Raw genomic sequence first — 17998 nt, forward strand, 5'->3', positions numbered from 1 at the left:
AATTGACTTTTGGGGGGTGGGGTGGGGAGGCAATCAGGGTTAAGTGACTTGCCCTGGATCACACAGCTAGTAACTGTCTAAGGCCATATTTGAATTCAGGTCCTCCTGATTCCAGTGCTTCATCCACTGTGCCACCTGGCTGTCCCCACATTCTTTTTCTTTAATCATTTTTGGGATCCAAAATCCCTTCCCTCTCCCCTCCTTAGAAGGCAAGCATTTTGATATACATTATACATGTGCAATCGTGCAAAACACATTTCCATATTCGCCCATGTTTCAAAAGAGAACACAGACCAAAAAAAAAGAAAAAAGAAAATGAAAAAGTTTTTTTTTTTTAAAGTCTGCTTCCATCTGCATTCTTCCAGCACGTCTTCCTCTGGCGGTGGAGAGCATTTTCCACCATGAATCCTTTGGAATTGTCTTGGATCATTGTATTGCTGAGAATAGCCAAGTCATTCACAATTGATCATTGTACAATATTGCTATTATTGTGCACGATGATTTTTCTTTTCTAGCCAAATATACGCTTAAGTACTTAGCTCAAAATTCACCAAGAAATTCCTTTTCCAGGATTATCTTCCACAAGCCCCCACATTTCATCTAATAAATCAGTTCATCAACAGATATTTATTGTGCACCTACTATGTGGGAGTCGGGGTGGGGTGGGGTTGGTAAAGGCTGTGGGAGCATGGGCTAGGTAACTGTCCAGAAGATGGCCACAGAATTAGGTGATGCATAGCTGGATCTGGCCTGCACAGAGTCCACCAGGTGAGGCACTCAGAAGTGGGAAGGAGGCCCCAATGTTGAGCTCCAGATCAGAAAGGATTAAATCTCCCAGGGCATGATTCCCTCATCCTGGCCTGCAAGATGCCTGGTTACAAAAGGGAAAAAGAGTCTGAAATGAACCATTCACTGTTGTCTTTGTGCCTTGACCCTTCCTGGTATCTGGAATGTTGGATGCTAAAAAAAACCAGAGTTTACATTTTATTCTCTCCATCTCTACCAGGTGAAAGGCCATCCTTCAAGATTCAGCTCAAATGGTAGACTAAGAGAGTTAGACTTCACTCAGAAGGTCCTGAGCTCAGATTCTGCCTCAGATACTTGCTGGCAGTATGGCCTTGGGCAAGTCACTTAACCTCCATTTGCCTTGGTTTCCTCATCTGTATTGTTTTTGTTTGTTTGCTTGCTTGTTTGTTTGTTTTTTCTTTTGTGAGGCAATTGGGGTTAAGTGACTTGCCCAGGGTCACACAGCTAGTGTTAAGTGTCTGAGGCCGGATTTGAACTCAGGTACTCCTGACTCCAGGGCCGGTGCTCTATGCACTGCGCCACCTAGCTGCCCCGCTTGTTTGTTTTTGTGGGGCAATGAGAGTTAAGTGACTTGCCTAGGATCACACAGCTAGTAAGTGTCAAGTGTTTGAGGCTAGATTTGAACTCAGATCCTCCTGAATCCAGGGCCTTTGCTTTATTCACTGCACCACCTAGCTGCCCCTGGTTTCCTCTTCTGTAAAAGAGGATGATGATAGCACCTACCTCAAATGAAACAATACTTGCAGCACTCTGCAAGCTTTAAAAGCATTACATCAGTGTTAGCCATTAAATGCTACTTCTGCCGTCTCCCAGAAGTCCTTCCTTTTTCTCCCTTAACTTAATGTGTTCTCTGAACTCTCATGGACCACTGTGTCTCTCTGATAATAATAACAATAACAAGAGCTACCATTTATATAGCGCTTTCAGGTTTACAAAGGGTTTCATGTGCACTATGTCATTTTATCCTCATAACAACTCTGCATATGAAGTCGATGTTATTACTATCACTGTTTTGCAGATGAGAAGACAGAAGCAGGTTAAGCGATTTTCCCAAGTTCACACAGCTGGCAGTGGTGTGAGAGACTGAGTTTAAACTCAGGTCTTGTGGGGTCCAGATCTGTTCACTAGAATGTCTTAATGCCTCTTACTCTATTCACCACATTCTGCCGTGTACCATGGGACCTGCCTGATCTCCCCCCACACTATTTCCTCCCACTTCTTTGTATCACCCACAGCACTTCGCAAAATTCCTGTATATCATAGGTGTTTAATAAGTGTTTGTTGAAGTTTTTCTCTATGACTAAGGGAAGATTGAAATTTGGTTCGGGGAGGGGGAATCAAAATGATTATGGGGGAAAAAAGCAAGCAAAAGACTTAAATAAAATAAAATACATAAAAGGCATTTGTCGAATGAATGACTGATTAAATTTCCAGATATGGTTTTTTTTAATCTTTTATTCTTCCTCTACTGTTTGTGCCCCCAGTCAACCTCATTTCACAGCTCTGGATTCTGGCTGTTTTGTTAATGACAGGCTATGTGACCTTGGGTATGTCATTCCCCTTCCTGCTCCTTTGATTTCCTCATATCCAAAATAAAATTAGTTGCACTACATCATCTCTATGTTTCCTCCCATTTATATATATATATATATATATTTTTTTTTTTTTAGTAAGGCAATTGGGGTTAAGTGACTTGCCCAGGGTCACACAGCTAGTAAGTGTTAAGTGTCTGAGGCCGGATTTGAACTCAGGTACTCCTGAATCCAGGGCCGGTGCTCCATCCACTGCGCCATCTAGCTGCTCCACCATTTTAATATTAAATGACAGCAACCCACAGTGAAAGAATTCACCAAGCCTCTCTTTAATTTAGAGCTGGGAAGTAATTTTAGAAGTCATTTAGTTCAATCATTCTCGTTTTATTCAGACCCCTATTGCAGCTAGGTGGTCCAGACAGCTAAGTGGCTTGGTGGATACAGAACTGGGCTTTAAAGTGAGAGGACTTCTCTTCCTGAGTTCAGATCTGGATCTCAGACACTTACTAGCTGTGTGACTCTGGGCAAGTCATTTAACCCTGTTTGTCTCAGTTTCCTCATCTGTCAAACGAGCTAGATGGAAATGGCAAACCACTCCAGTGTCTTTGCTGAAGAAAACCCCAAGTTGGGTCACACAGAGCTGGAAACAACTGGAACAACTGACCAGCAACAGACAAAGAATACATGTTTGTTGATGAAGTATGGAGAATAGCAAGCAAACATGTTTGGCTGTAACATAAAAGTGCCAGAAAGGTTAGGCTGGAGCCATGTTATAAACCAAAGAGTTTGCCTTTTATCCTAGAGGCAAGAGGGAGCCATTGGAGTTTCTTGAGCTGGGGAGTGACAGGATCAGATCTGTACTTTAGGAAATTGCAATTAAATTTAAACTATTGAGGGGGGGGGGGCAGCTAGGTGGCACAGTGGATAGAGCACCAGCCTTGGAGTCAGGAGGACCTGAGTTCAAATCCAGCCTCAGACACTTAACACTTACTAGCTGTGTGACCCTGGGCAAGTCACTTAACCCCAATTGCCTCACTAAAAAAAAAAAATTTAAACTATTGGGGAAGCTAGGTGGTGCAGTGGTTAGAGCACTGGCCCGGGAGTCAGGAGGAACTGAGTTCAAATCCAGCTTCAGACACTTAACACTTACTAGTTGTGTGACCCTAGGCAAGTCACTTAACCCCAATTGCTTCACCAAAAAACAAAACAAAAAAACAACAATAAAAAATTTTAAACTATTTATTCTGTCTTCGAAAACATCCAAACAAAATTTCAGTCAACTAAGGCGGAACTAAGAAAGGATAATGGATAGCGTTGTTTGTACGTAACATCTTATCTCTTCTTTTTGGCTTTTGGTGCTCTTTTTCCTTTGTAGGGAACCCACGAAACCAGGCAGCCCCTAAATTTTCTCTATAACAGCTTCCTATCTCCATTTTGTAATGAAGACAATGCTAGCAATTTCGACTGGCCAGGGGCCTTTGGGTTTACAAAGCATTTTGCCCCCAGCAACGCTTTGAGGTAGGTCTTGCAATCAGTACGCCCCCTATTTTTACACAGGAGATCTAGAGATATGATTGAGAGTCTCCGCGGCGCAGTACACAAGCTCCGTGTGCTAGGCGCAGTTCTAAGCCTCGGGATACGGGGGCTGAAACCATCCCTGCCCTCCAGGGGCTCACTGTCAAACAACTCCGGACAAACCAGGTGGAAGGTGATTTCAGAGGGAAGGAGCTCGCCTTGGGGGCGGAGTAGGAAAGAATTCCTCCTGGAAGTGAGTTTTAAAGATAGCCCTGGGGGATGAGAGGCGGAGATGGGGTGAGGGATCACTCCCTCCAGCGGGAGCACCTGGGTAAAAAGGGAGCAGAAACAAGACGGAAGGTCGTGTGTGAAGAACTGCAAGAAAGCAGGTATTGTTGGATTTTAAGGGACGGGGATGGGAGTAAAGGATGAGAAGACTGAAAGGGGGGGGGGGGGACCAGTTGTAAAGGACTTTGAATGCCCGGGATTTTACATCCCGGAGGTAATAGGGAGCCATTCATTGCAGCTCCTTGGGCGGTGGGATGCTGTGGTCAGACCTGTGCTTTAGAAAAGAGCTCTCCGGCATTTGAGTGGAGGATGGATTGAAGTGGGGTGAGACGTGGGGCACGGAGAGCCATTAGAAAGGCCGTCGTGCTAGTCCTGGCATGAGGGGAGAAGGAGGAATTAGTGCTTTATTACCACAAAATGCCTATTGCCTTACCGGATGGGATTACGGATTACTTGCACAATGGGTGCATTATTGAGTTCCTCTGAAGAAAAGGCACCAATAAAAAAGAAAAACAGCAATGACGATTACAACTAACTTGGGGAATGGAAGGTATCTGGGGACATGCAGTTCTGAGACCTCCGTCTTGGTGATATGCAAATCATTTAGTTGCATTCCCGTGAGTTAGCTGTTTTCTATATAGTCAGAGGATGCAGAGTTAATTATTTCCCCTGAATAGCACCATTAAAAAAAACAAGTACAATTACTGGGTCCAGTGGGTGAGTTGAGCACACCCTTTCTGGGAGAGACGTCAGGTGCTCCGTTCTTAGCTAAACTGTTTCTTCCAGGAAGACCGTCTGACAACTCGGTCTTCTGCCCCGCCAATGTAGTGGACCTGTTATTTTTTCCGGAATTTTAAGTAACGCTCAGCGGGAGGGAGATGTAGCAAGAGACCGGTGGTCCCTCTTCTCTTGACAGGACAGGGCAGGTATGAACAAAAGTTAGTTCATCTCAGAATGAGAGTTTGGAATCTCAGAGACAAGTGGTCAGAGATGGGGTGGGAGAGAAAGTAAATGCATAAAACCCTGGGAGGAGGTTCTTTGGGGCAGGGGTCGCCTCTGTGCTGGGGTGGAAGGGTGGAGGAGACGGTACATTTACAAAAATAGTCAGGCAGGAGAAAGTGGGATGTGTTGAATTCAGGTAAGGCGGCCATTGGAAGATCATCATACACTGCTTCATTAATTATTGGAATTTTCCAAGTAGTTTTGAACATAGACTAACCCTGGGAGGTGTAGATAGAGTAAATTGAGGCATGAAAATTAAATTAACTAGCTAGAAGGGAGGGTTTGGTCTTAATAACCCTCTATGTATGGTTAGGGTTTTGCTTAGTTCTGGAAGTCTCCAGTCTCTTTGGGATGTCTTCCCAGCTCTGTCTTTTGAAATACAACCCATTCTTCATGGGCCAATGGTCACTTCTCCAGGAAGCCCTCCCTGCTCCAATGAAGCTTGGGGTGATTGATGTCTCCCTGCCCTGAAATGCATAGCATTTTGTAAGAACCATTCATGACACCCGATCGCAGTCTACATTGTGTTTATATTTGTGTACATGGCATTTCCCCTACTGCTCACTGAAGGCAGGATCTATGGTTAATTGTTTTTGTGTGCCTTACAAGTGTTTTGGATCAGATAATACTGAACAAATGACCATTGGTTTTCAGGGCTAGGAGACAAAGGAATGTGTATGGGTTAGCAATGGTGATGATGTTCAGTTGTTTTTCAGCTGTGAACCCATTTTGGGTTTTCTTGGCAAAAATACTGGAGTGGTTTGCCATTTCCTTCTCCAGCTCATTTTACAGATGAGGACACTGAGGCAAACAGGGTGAAGTGACTCACCCAGGGTCACACACCTAATAAATATCTGTTGGCAAGATTTGAACTCTTGAAGAGGAGTCTTTCTGACTCCAGACTCAGTATTCTATCTGTCCACTGTGCCACCTAGCTGCCCATTCTTTTTAGCAAGGCATTTTTTCCCAAGTGCATGCATGTGCAATGGCTGGAGGATCAGTAGTGTCAGCTTTGGAGTAAAGATAGGCATTTTTGGTTGGTTTGTTTGTTTGTTTTTGGGTTTTTTGCAGGGCAACGAGGGTTAAGTGACTTGCCCAGGGTCACACAGCTAGTAAGTGTCAAGTGTCTGAGGCTGGATTTGAACTCAGATCCTCCTGAATCCAGGATCGGGGCTTCATCCACTGCACCACCTAGCTTCCCCCATAACATAGGCATTTTCTTTCTTTTTTTTTTTTTGGTGAGGCAATTGGGGTTAAGTGACTTGCCCAGGTGTCACACAGCTAGTAAGTGTTAAGTGTCTGAGGCTGGATTTGAAGGTACTCCTGACTCCAGGGCTGGCACTTTATCCACTTCGCCACCTAGCTGCCCAAAATAGGCATTTTCAATGAAATACTTATTAATTATGCTTCTGATAAGAAGCTATAAAAAGAAGTCTACAGATAGAGAGTTAGGAGGAATTTATAAATCAGTCAATAAGCCATTAAGTCCCTACTATACCAGGCACTATGATAGGCTCCAGGAATGTTATAAAAAATAAGGTAATCCCTGTATGAGGGAGTTTACATTCTATCAGGGGAGAAAATATGTGCACATATAAGCATAAAGTAACTTTGTTGAGGGAAACGTACTAAAATTAGTTTGTTAGACTGTGAACTCCTTGAGAGCAGGGACTATCTTTTGCTTTGTTTTGGATCTCCAGTGCTTGGCACAGTGCCGGGTACATAGTAGGTACTTAATAAATGCTTATTGTAGATTGAATGACTAGCTGCTGGTGGGTGCTTGAACTGGGTTTTGAAGGAATGTAGGGGTTTGAAGAGGCAAAGGTAGCAAACAGGTATGCGGGGGGCATAACTTATAAAAAGTATGGAGACAGGAAATGTAGGTTTGAGAGTGAGAACCAGCAAGAAGGTCTACTGGAATGTAGAATGGGTGAAGGGGAGTAATGTATAATAAGGCTAGAAATAGAGGTCAGAGTCTGCTTTTAAAGGACTTTACCCAGCAGAGGAATCTGTAATTGATCCAGAAACTAATAAGGAGCCCCGGGAGTTTATTGAGTAGGGGAGGGGCTTGTCCTGGTGTGTACTTTCAGAAAGGTGGTTTTGGCAGCTATGTGGAAGATAATCTGGAAAGGGGAGAGGCTTGAGAAAGCCTCATTAGCAGGTTATTCCAGTGCTCCCAGTGAGAGGTGATGAGCACTAGAACTAGGATAGTGGCTATGTGAATGGAGAGGAAGATTTGAGAGATGGTGTGGGAATAAACTGGATAAAACTTGACAACTGATTGGATGTGCAGGGTGAAAGAAAAAAAAATCTGCATTGCAGACACAAGCCTGCCAGAAACAATTTTAATTAATTTATCATTGTTCTAATCCAAGAATTGTTCTATCTGAAAGAGGAATGTCTATGATGATGGAGTCTCCTCATGCCTCCTATAGACGTGTTTATTGTTGTTCATTTGTTTCAGTTGTGTCCAACTCTTCCTGACCCCATTTGGGGTTTTCTTGGCAAAGATACTGGAGTGATTCACCATTCCCTTCTCCAGCTCATTTGACAGATGAGGAAAATGAATCGAAGAGGGTGAAGTGACTTGCTCCAAGTTAGTACTGAGGCCGGATTTGAACTCAGGTTTTCCTGACTCCAGGCCCAGCATTCCATCTACTGTGCCACCTATGTCCAAACAAACATGTTAGGAGGCAGCTAGTTGGCATAGTGTATCGATAAGAACAAGGGGGGTGGGCAGCTTGGTGGTACAGTGAATAAAACACTGGCCCTGGATTCAGGAGGACCTGAGTTCAAATCCAGATCAGATACTTGACACTAGCTGTGTGACCCTGGGCACTGACCCCCACACAAAAAAAGAAAGATAAGAACATGGGACTCTTGAACCTTGGGTGAGTCACTTTTCTTTGCCTCAATTTCCTCATCTATAAAATGAGGATAATAATACCACTTACTTCACAGAGTTGTTGGGGGGACCAGATGAGTTAACATATGTAAAACACTTTGTAAATCTTATATAAATGCTAGCTATCATTTATTAACACGACATTTAAAAAGTAGTATTTATGGGAATCTCAAACAAGGAAAACTTCACATTATAAGGAAACATACTCACAACACACAGGGTAAGGTACAATTGTCCCTTAATTTTTCCTATACACCCTTATGGAGTCATTTTCCTGAAACCGCTCATTCCTTCTACAACCACTTCCCTCTTACTCTCCATTCCAACCTAGTCATGGGTGAACTGAAGTAATAAAAAAGACCTTTCACTGCTCAGTACTCTAATACCTTCAAAAATGTGGAGAGAGGGGCCGCTAGGGGGCGCAGTGCATAGAGCACCGGCCCTGGAGTCAGGAGGACCTGAGTTCAAATTCAGCCTCAGCCACGTGACACTTTCTAGCTGTGTGACCCTGGGCAAGTCACTCATTGCTCCGCAAAAAAATAAAAATTAAATTAAATTTTTTAAAAAATGGGGAGAGAAAGGTCTGCTTTTAGGTAGGTCATTCCTTGAATCCCTTCTGATAATGGAGAAGGCAAAGACTGAAACTAGAGAAGTAAACATATTTCCTTTTCAAAGGCTGGTTACCACCTTTTATCCATTTGGGGAGGGGTGAGTCTCAGTGGCTTCCCTTTGATTATTGACCTTTTACACATGTGCCTAAATGAAAGAGGAGCTGGACTTTAGTGGAGGGCATGGTTTCCTTAAGAAGTTTGATAAAGTTTCTTTCAGGTAAGTTTGGAGGGGACTTTAGTCTAAGAAATAGTTATTTCTTAATCTTTTTCAGTTGAAGCTGAGAAAGAAGGTCTTAATATGTTTCCAAAGAAGGGTGAGGAGTTGAGGTTGGGAACTGAGGTGCCTAAGAGAATGGTGGTGGGGGCAGCTAGGTGGCACAGTGGATAGAGCACCGGCCCTGGAGTCAGGAGTACCTGAGTTCAAATCCGACCTCAGACACTTAACGCTTACTAGCTGTGTGACCCTGGGCAAGTCACTTAACCCCAATTGCCTCACTAAAAAAAAAAAAAAAGAGAGAATGGTGGTGGGTAGAAATAGAAATGTTCAAAAAAGGTGTGGGTTTCAGAGGTCACTTTTGGATATTGTGAGCTGGAGATGCCTGCAGGACATCCAATGTCCAGAGGCAGTTGTGGCACTTGGGTACTCTCTCAGGAGAGAGAAGAGGGTTGGATATGTATCAGTCAAATCAACAAGCATTTAAAAAATTTTTGAGGGACAATGAAGGTTAACTGACTTGTCCAAGGTCATACAGCTAGTAAATGTGAAATGTCTGAGGCCAGATTTCAGGTCCTCCTGAATCCAGGGCCAGTGCTTTATCCACTGTGCCACCTAGCTGCTCCCCTCAACAAGCATTTTTAAAGCACCTACTATTCACCAGGAAATGTGCTAAGTGCTGGGGTACAAAGAAAGGTAAAAAACAGCCCTTTCTTTCAAGTTGCTCACAGTCTAATGGGGGAAAAAAACCAAAACATGATAACAACTATTTACCAACAAGAAATAGATAGGCTTAACTGTTTCAGTCAACAGAAGGAAGGCACTAGCATTACGCGGGGTTGAGAAAAGTATTTTTGTAGAAGGTGGGATGTTATCTTGGACTTCAGGGAAGCCAAGAGGCAGAGATGAGGATGGAGAGTAAAAACACTTGGAGTTGGAATGTCTTGTTTGAGGAACAGTAAGGAGGGTGGTGTCACTGGATTGCTATGTGCTATTGGGGTAAGTAAGATATAAGAAGATTGGGCAGGGGGCAGCTAGGTGGTGTGGGGGCCAAATGTAATATATGGAGAATTAATTGGGTGACTCGCCGAAATATTGAGGTCCCAGAAATAATGAAGGACCTCTAGATTCAAAGCTCCCTCTCCTCCGAACTGCCCTTTTAGATATTTCTCCCAGGCCAATAAGAAAGGAGCCTTACAGCTTCTCTTCCACAAAAGGATCAGATTTTATTACTTGGGAATTAATTAAACAACAAAGGTGAAATTAATAAAAATCAAAGATTAGGAAGTAGGGAAAAAGAAATACAGATAAATTCTCCTAGCTCTAATCTAAGTCTATACAATCCCCAGCTCGTGTCCAATTAAGCTAATTCAAAGAAATGCAGGACTTTTGTGTTCACTCACCACCCCTGGAACATCTGCTAGTTGTTCTCACCACCAGAAAGGCAGAGGAGAGAGAAGAGAAGAACCAGCATTGTGGAAGTGACTTAGCCTCCCCCAAAAGGGGAGGTCCTTCAAAAACTGCCTATGGAGAGGTTTCTCCTTCTGACCTCAGTAGAATACTAACTTCAGGGTGGGCCAGGCGAGGCCCCTCACAAATGAGTCAATTTAACTCCAATAATTTTTACCACATTGGTGTAGTGTTTAAAGCACTGGCCCTGGATTCAGGAGGACCTGAGTTCAAATATGGCCTCAGACACTTGACCCTTACCAGCTGTGTGACCCTGGGTAAGTCACTTAACCCTCATTAACCTGCCAAAAAAAGAAGAAGATTGGACAGGTAGAAGGGAGCTGCATCATGAAGGGTTTTGAACTCCAAACAGAGAATTTGATATTTGATTTGGGAGATGATAAGGAGGCACTGGAAAGTATTGGGGGGTGGGGGCAGGGCTGGTATGGTAACACTTTAGGAAGATCAATTTGACAACTGAGTGGAGTAGGGCTTGGAGTGGGGAGAAACTTGAGGCAGCCAGACCCACCAGGAGGCTATTACAATAGTCCAGATGTGAGGGGACGAGGGTCTGCACCAGGATAGTGGCAGTGTCAGAGGAGAGAGCGGGGTCACAAAAAATGTAAAATTAATAGGACTTGGCAAAAGATTGCACATTAGTAGTGGTGGGAGAAAGTGAAGAATTAATTGAGAATGACCCCTATGTTTTGACCCTGGGTAAGTAAGAGGATGGTGTTGCCCTTAACTGTGATAGAGAAGTTAGGAAAAGGGGAAGGATAATGAGTTTTGTTTTGAATAAGTTGTCTTTGAGATGTCTATGGTACATGTAGTTCAAAATATCCATTAGTATTATCTCTAACTCCCATATCCAATAGTTGGAAGAGAGGTTAGGGCTACATAATTATATCCTCGAATCAGCAGAAGAGAGATGACAATTGAATCAAAGGGAGATGGGAAAATCAATAAATGAAGAGAGGACGTTAGAGGGCCCAGGGCAGAACAGTAGCTGACTGATTGAAGACCCAGCAAAGGTGACTGAGAAGGATCAGTTTGAGAGGTTGGAGGAACCAGGATAGAGTAGTATAGCGGAAAGCTAGAGAAAAGAAACTTTTAAAACTCAAAAAGCCTGTCCCTTGCGGTCTAATGGGGGAGGCAACATGCCAAGAACTGTGGACAAACAAGATATGGATGGAGAAGATTAAGATTAATTAAGATTAAGAAGGACTGAAAAAGGCATTTTACCCAGGGTAGGACTTTAGCTAAGACTTAAAGGAAACTGTGGAAGCCAGAAATTGGAGATGAGGAGGAAGAAATTTCCAGGCATGGGAGATAAGGAGAGGAAGTAGAGGCAATGAGAGCAGACTGATACAACTTTACAAGAATGGATTCCCTGTTTTCAGTGGAGTTGTAGGTATAAATAGATACTTGTACCATATAATACTACAGATAGATGGTAGAAAAATAGTTAAGCACTTATGCACCAGGCAAAGTTCTTAGTGCTGGGGATACTCAAAAAAAGACAGTCCTTGCCCTCCAGGAGTTTATAGTCCAGTGCTGGGGCTTCTTAAATTTTTTCCACTCCTGACCCCTTTCCGACTGAGAAATTTTTACACGATTCCAGGTATATAGGTATGTAAAATAGATAGACATAATGTTTTACTGTTCCCAAATTTTTCATGACCTCTACAAGACTCTACATGGGATCACAACCCACAGTTTAAGAAGCAAGGGTTTAGTGGAGGAGGCAACAGGTAAAAAGGACCTGGGAAGGACTAATTTTGGGAGTCATGGACTAAGCTATGTTTTTTTTTCCCCCCAAAGGCTTTATTTTCTTTTCATGAGAAGGGGGCACCCTAGTGTGTAGCTAGTGGGTGCCCTAAGCTATGTTTTTAAGTGAGCATTGTACTTCTTCAAATGGATGTTTGGGGAAGGGACTCAGCCACTGGAGGAAGAGGAGGCTATAGTGTTGAAGGCAATGCCTGGGTGAGGTTACCACGGTGGAGGTGGAGAGGTTGTCTGGCCAGTGTGCTGACCTCTTCCTTTCACAGATACCTAACCGAAGGCTTGTCAGTTAACACAAGCAGAAGGGTTGGAAGAGCTAGGATAGAAAACCTCAGAAGTGGAAGTGACCCTAGAGGTCATCCAGTCTAGCCTCCTACCTGATGCAAGAATCCTCTGTGTGTGTGTGTGTGTGTGTGTCTACATATCCCCTGATAATCACCCCCACCCCCTTCACACCAGACTCTAGTAACCCTAACAGTTGTGTTCCCTGGAGCATTCAATCCCCCCGCCCCCCAACCCTACCCCAAAACTCTCAATGTCTCCCTGCTCTTGGATCCCATGGGTCTCTAATTCTCATCTCATCTCTATGTTTACCTCCATCTCTCCTGTTAGCACTCAGGGGTCTTCTCATTTAGGCTTCAAAGCCCATGCAGTCCATCACTGCCACACCAGGGACCACTTTTGCCTAGCCTAGCTCCTGATCCAAAGCTTTGACAATGCATCCTGGGAGTCATCAAGGTGGGAACTCTCTCCCCTTGGGTGAGTCACTTAATATTAGTGCCTTGGCTCTAAGACCCCCTCCAGTGTATCCTATCCTCTTGGGTTGTACATAGTTGTTTGTATGTGGTCATTAGACTGTAAGCTCCTTGAAGGCAGGCAGTGTTTTTGCTTTTCTTTGTCCCCCTCGTGCTTAGCACGACAAAGCAGGCATTAATTAAATGCTCCAGGAGAAGCCATGCAGTTGTGGGGCTTCTGCCACCCACCTACCCCCCTCCTTCTGGGTTTTGACTCTGAGTGCTCCCCTAGAGCTGGGCTTCTACGGCTTCTGCTCGAAACCGCTTTTTGCCTGAGAAAGTTTTATGCAACCCAGGGTATATAGGTATATAAGACAGGTGTATATTGTTGAATATTAAAATATACTTTTTTATCTGCCTGTCTCCTACAAACAGATCAGAGAAATTATAATATCTTATAATATCTCCTACAAGACAAACCAGATCCTAACAACAAGATCAGGGAATGTGATACCTATCCTCGTACAAAACAGATCAGAAACAGACAGAAAAAACATAATATCAATTTAATATTTTGTCCCAAGAAGAAATATATAACGCATGAACATGTGGAGACTCCCCTGCTAAGAGGGAAACTCAGAGACTCCCCAGTTCTGAGGGTATATATGGGGTTTTTTTGGTCCACTGATTACAGGGTGTTGTCAGTTTCAATACTATGATACAGAAGCAAAGGCAGTTTAACAGTTTAACAAGTATGGGGAAATACCGAAGCATCATGATAAGATTACAGGATTCAAAAGAAAAAAAGGGTTTGGCAAGGATGAGGACGCCCAGATGTTACCATAAGATAGGGATTTACTATCCTGAGGGAAAAGAAGCCTCTAGGTAGGGTCTTTTATCTGCTTCCTATCTGGGTTCAGTTTGGAGTTCATTTGAAGGACATTTTGCTCCTAATATCCCAGAGTTTCATAAAAAATACTTTTGGATAATAAGGTACCTTCATGGGGGCAGCTAGGTGACCCAGTGGATAAAGCAGGGCTCCTGGATTCAGGAGGACCTGAGTTCAAATTTGGCCTCAGACACTTGACATGTACTAGCTGTGTGACCCTGGGCAAGTCATTTAACCTTCATTGCCCCACAAAATGTTAAAAAAAAAAAAAGGCACCTTCATCAAATCCAGGTTATCCATATATTCATATTAACAGTATATATACATATATATGTATGTATGTGTGTATATGTATACACACACACATATTGTTGCCAAATTTTTCGCGACCGCCACATTCAGTTACAAGACTCAGAGTTTAAGAAACTTTAGCTTGGAGAATCACGCACCCGGTGCCCGTGGATTTTCGGGGTCCTCTTCAGAACGCCAGGGGGCGCAGGCTCCGCGGCGCCTCTCTAGCCGCCAGCCTCCCGCGAGGCTCTATGGTGTTACCCTGGAGAACAGCGTCGGCGGAGGGCGCAAGCGCGAGGAGCTCTCGAAGAGGGGCGGGGCGTGCGCGGCGGGGCGTGCCCGGAGGGGCGGGGCGTGCCCGGCGGGGAGGGGCGGGACCGCGCTGGACCCGGGGAGGAGACTTCCTGGGGCCGCCGGGGAGGATGTCCCGGCCGCCCCCCTCGGCCCCTCAGCCCCAGAGACGCCGCCGCCGTGGCGCCTGAAGCGACCCCTCCCCGGGCGGGACGCGAAAGCTGAGCCCCCGCCTCCGCGCGGGTGGAGCGGGGGAAGGTGGCAGGTGAGGCGGGGACCCGGGGAGGGGGCCCTCCACTCCCCAGCTCACCCCTGCGCCCCTCCCCCTCCCCCAGATGGACCCGCCCCCTCGCGGGAGACCCTGGGTAGGGGAGGCTGGATCCCCCTTACGGCACCCGGGACCCTTTCACCCCCTAGCAATGAGCCGCTCCATTTGGAGCCCTAAGACCTGGGTTCGAATCCTGTTCAGCTTCCCCATGTGACCTTGAGCGAGTCGTTTCCCTGCCCCCTGCCTCAGTTTGCCATCTCTACAATAACCGGGTTTGGACTGGGATTTCGACAAAGGGCCCTTCTGAGCTCAAACTTACCTACACCCTCTCCTGTGTTGGTTTCTTGGGTCAAAGGGGACTTTGGGAATGATACTAGCTAACATTTATGTAGCGCCTACAATGTGCCCAGCGCTGTGCTAATCTCTTAACTAACCTTTATTGCCCCTGAACCTCTGTATGCCTACTGTGTGCCAGGCACTGAGCTGAGCGTTTTGACGGGTTACTTTAGGTGGGGAAATTGAGGCACACCAAGATGAAGAGCCTTGCCCAGGATGCCCTCCTAGGCCGGGTGCTCTGTGACTCCTCCCATCCCCACTTCCCCCTCATACACCCTCCTGGGCACCCACATGGTGAGGCAGGCAGCATTGAGACCCCGGGATTTGAGGTCTGTGGGACCGCATTGAGATCTTAGTTTTGTTCATTTGCTTTTGTGTGAGCCGAGCCAAGTCAGGCCCTTGCAGGGTTTCTTGATGTACGAAAACAGAGTGGATCACTTAGTCACTCCATGACTTCCAAGGTCCTTTCCATCCCTAAATGATGCCTCTTGTTATTGCTGTTCAGTCCTGTCAGACTCTTTGTGACCCCACACTGGGTTTTCTTGGCAGAGATCCTGGATTGGTTTTGCCCTTTCCTTCTCCAGCTCATTTTACAGAGGAGGAAACTGAGGCAAAAATGGGTGAAATGACTTGCCCAGAGTCACTCAGCCAGTAAGTGTCCTAAGGCCGGATTTGAACTCTGGAGGAAGTCTCCTTGTCTCCTGGCCCAGCACTCTACCATCTAGCTGACAAACTGGGTCTGGTGACCCAGTATTTGTAAAGCTTTTTCTTCTTGGTGCCTTCCCCCCGGGGATCCTCCCAGTCTGTCCGGTCTGCAGCTTGCTGGGACTTGGTGAAATTTGCTGCTGACCTCTATTTGACTGAGGTCCTGGAGCGCTTGGGGCCATTCTTTGCCTTTGTACTAACCCAGTTCTTTGCTCTGTACTTTGGCCCTGAGAAAGACTTGAATGCTGGCTGCCTGACACCTGGAGGCACTTAGTAAAGGCTAGCTATTGTCATTCAGGAAGCTTTGGTGGAAGCACCTGGGGATGTGGAGTCACTTCCTGCCCTCGGGGATCTTCCATTCTAATGAGGGGAACGGACTCCTGCTGCCCTCTCCTCTCCTTTGGGGTGTTGATTCTTCCCTTGGGAAAGCTGGGGAGGGGTGAGGGTAGGGCAAGTACTTTCTTCTTTGCACTCCCCCACCCTGCCTGAACCCTTCTTGAACCACCTTGAGTTGGATTGTAGGGGAGGGTGCCTTGTTTATGACTGGAACTAGAGGTAACTTGGCTTTCTTTCCCTTGAGAAGGACCCTATCTTTGCCCTTTTGGAGGGGGGGGGGGGAGCCGAGGCAATGAGGGTTAAGTGACTTACCCAGGGTCACACAGCTAGTGTCAAGTGTCTGAGGCCAGGCTTGAACTTAGGCCCTCCTGAATCCAGGGCTGGTGCTTTATCCACTGCACCTCCTAGCTGCCCCCTCTGCTTTTTTTTTTTTTTAAAGAACAGTCACCACCTTGGAAAACTAAATGACTTAGAGTTGATCAGGATCATTGGAGAGGTGGGGTTTTCCCGCCAGTGTCTACTCTCCGCCTGCAGATTAATCTGTCTTGCTCTTTATAGGGGTGTGCCCATAACTGACCTGGGAGTGGCCTTCTACCTCACTGCCCCATTTAGGGTTGGGGTTCTGTTCTCAGAGTTTTGGTTGGTTCCTAGACCAAATGGTAACAAACCCCTTTCTCCGCTACTTCAGTCACTTGAACAGAGCATTCTACTCTAAGCAAAAACTGTGCCATTGAGAAAGAATGAGGTGTTAACGTTCCAGGAACAGCCTTCCCAGCAGGGAATGTAATTGGCGCCTTGCACATGTTTTTTCCCCACTCCCATTGCTTTGGATTCCATTTAACAGCTAGTGTAATGAGGTGATGAATAAACATGCATTGGTGGATGCAGCTTGCCTGGTAGAAGTTTAGCTTGTGCGAGGTTCTTAGAGGCTTAGACCCGTGGGGAGGGCGTCTGTGCCTTCCTACTGCCGCCTCACATGCCTTCCTGGGCTCAGGGGAGCTAGGAGGCGATGCTGGCCCTTTAATGTCTGCCTTACTGTAAATCCATCTGGGCCACTTGTTTGTGACTTTTTTTTTTTTTTGAGAGGCAATGAGGGTTAAGTGACTTGCCCAGGGTCACACAGCTAGTAAGTGTTAAGTGTCTGAGGCAAAATTTGAACTCAGGTCCTCCTGAATCCAGGGCCAGTGCTCTATCCACTGTGCCACCTAGCGGTCCACTTGTTTGTAACTTTTAAAGAGAATTGAAGCTTTGGCTGTTGAGACTTTTCCCCTTGATCTCTCACAGGCCTAAGGAAATAGGAAGTACCTCTGAAATTTTGTGGTGCATCCTCTTGGTGGATCGCACAATATGGCATTTTCCTAAGTTGTAGTTGTCAGGGGCAAAAGGAAAGCTCGGTGCTTGGTGAAGATTGTGTCCAGAAGATTGGCCTCCTGGGTCTAATGGAGCAGCTCTGGCTGTGGAATTGTGGGCGAGCTGTCCGATGAGGCTGATGTGTCCACTGGTGTGGGGCAACTGGCCTTTTCTCTTTAAAATCTTTGTTAGGAGGGGGCAGCTAGGTGGCGAAGTGGATAGAGCACTGGCCCTGGAGTCAGGAGGACCTGAGTTCAAATCCGGCATCTGACACTTAATTCTAGCTGTGTGACCCTGGGCAAGTCACTTAACCCTCATTGCCCTAAAAAAAAAACAAAAACAAAAAAACCCATAAAATCTTTGTTAGGGAGGATGCTGGGGTTGGGGGGGGGTATATTAGGAGATGAAAGAGGACACAACAAGAAATGAAGCAAGTCAGAGATCACCAATGGAATGGAGACTCCCCAGTCTGGGCTGTTTTGTAGCCTCAGCATCAGACAGTGCCTTGTCTCTAGTGCTCAATGTATTTTGGATTTCCCAAGTGCCAGGTGGGGTCGGTTTTGCCTCATGCAGTTCCAAATTACGATGGTGTGGCCAATAGCAAAAGCTTGCTGTGTGCTTGAAGAAAAATGTGAATATACTGCAAGACACATTTGAATGTCTATATCTAATTATGGAGACCAGACTCCTCAA

The 17998-nt window shown here is 45.5% G+C and overlaps 1 protein-coding gene across 1 annotated transcript in view; it reads left to right on the top strand.

Annotated features, from left to right (window-relative positions):
- The first annotated feature begins 14414 nt into the window (after positions 1–14414).
- RFFL (ring finger and FYVE like domain containing E3 ubiquitin protein ligase) overlaps positions 14415–17998 on the top strand; it is a 79529-nt gene continuing 75945 nt past the window's right edge. The window contains exon 1 of the mRNA XM_043964119.1: positions 14415–14575. The gene's annotated coding sequence lies outside the window, so the exon portion shown is untranslated. The remainder of the gene's footprint in view (positions 14576–17998) is intronic.

The sequence above is a fragment of the Dromiciops gliroides genome, chromosome 4 (assembly GCF_019393635.1).
Source record: "Dromiciops gliroides isolate mDroGli1 chromosome 4, mDroGli1.pri, whole genome shotgun sequence".
Taxonomy (NCBI): Eukaryota; Metazoa; Chordata; class Mammalia; order Microbiotheria; family Microbiotheriidae; genus Dromiciops; species Dromiciops gliroides.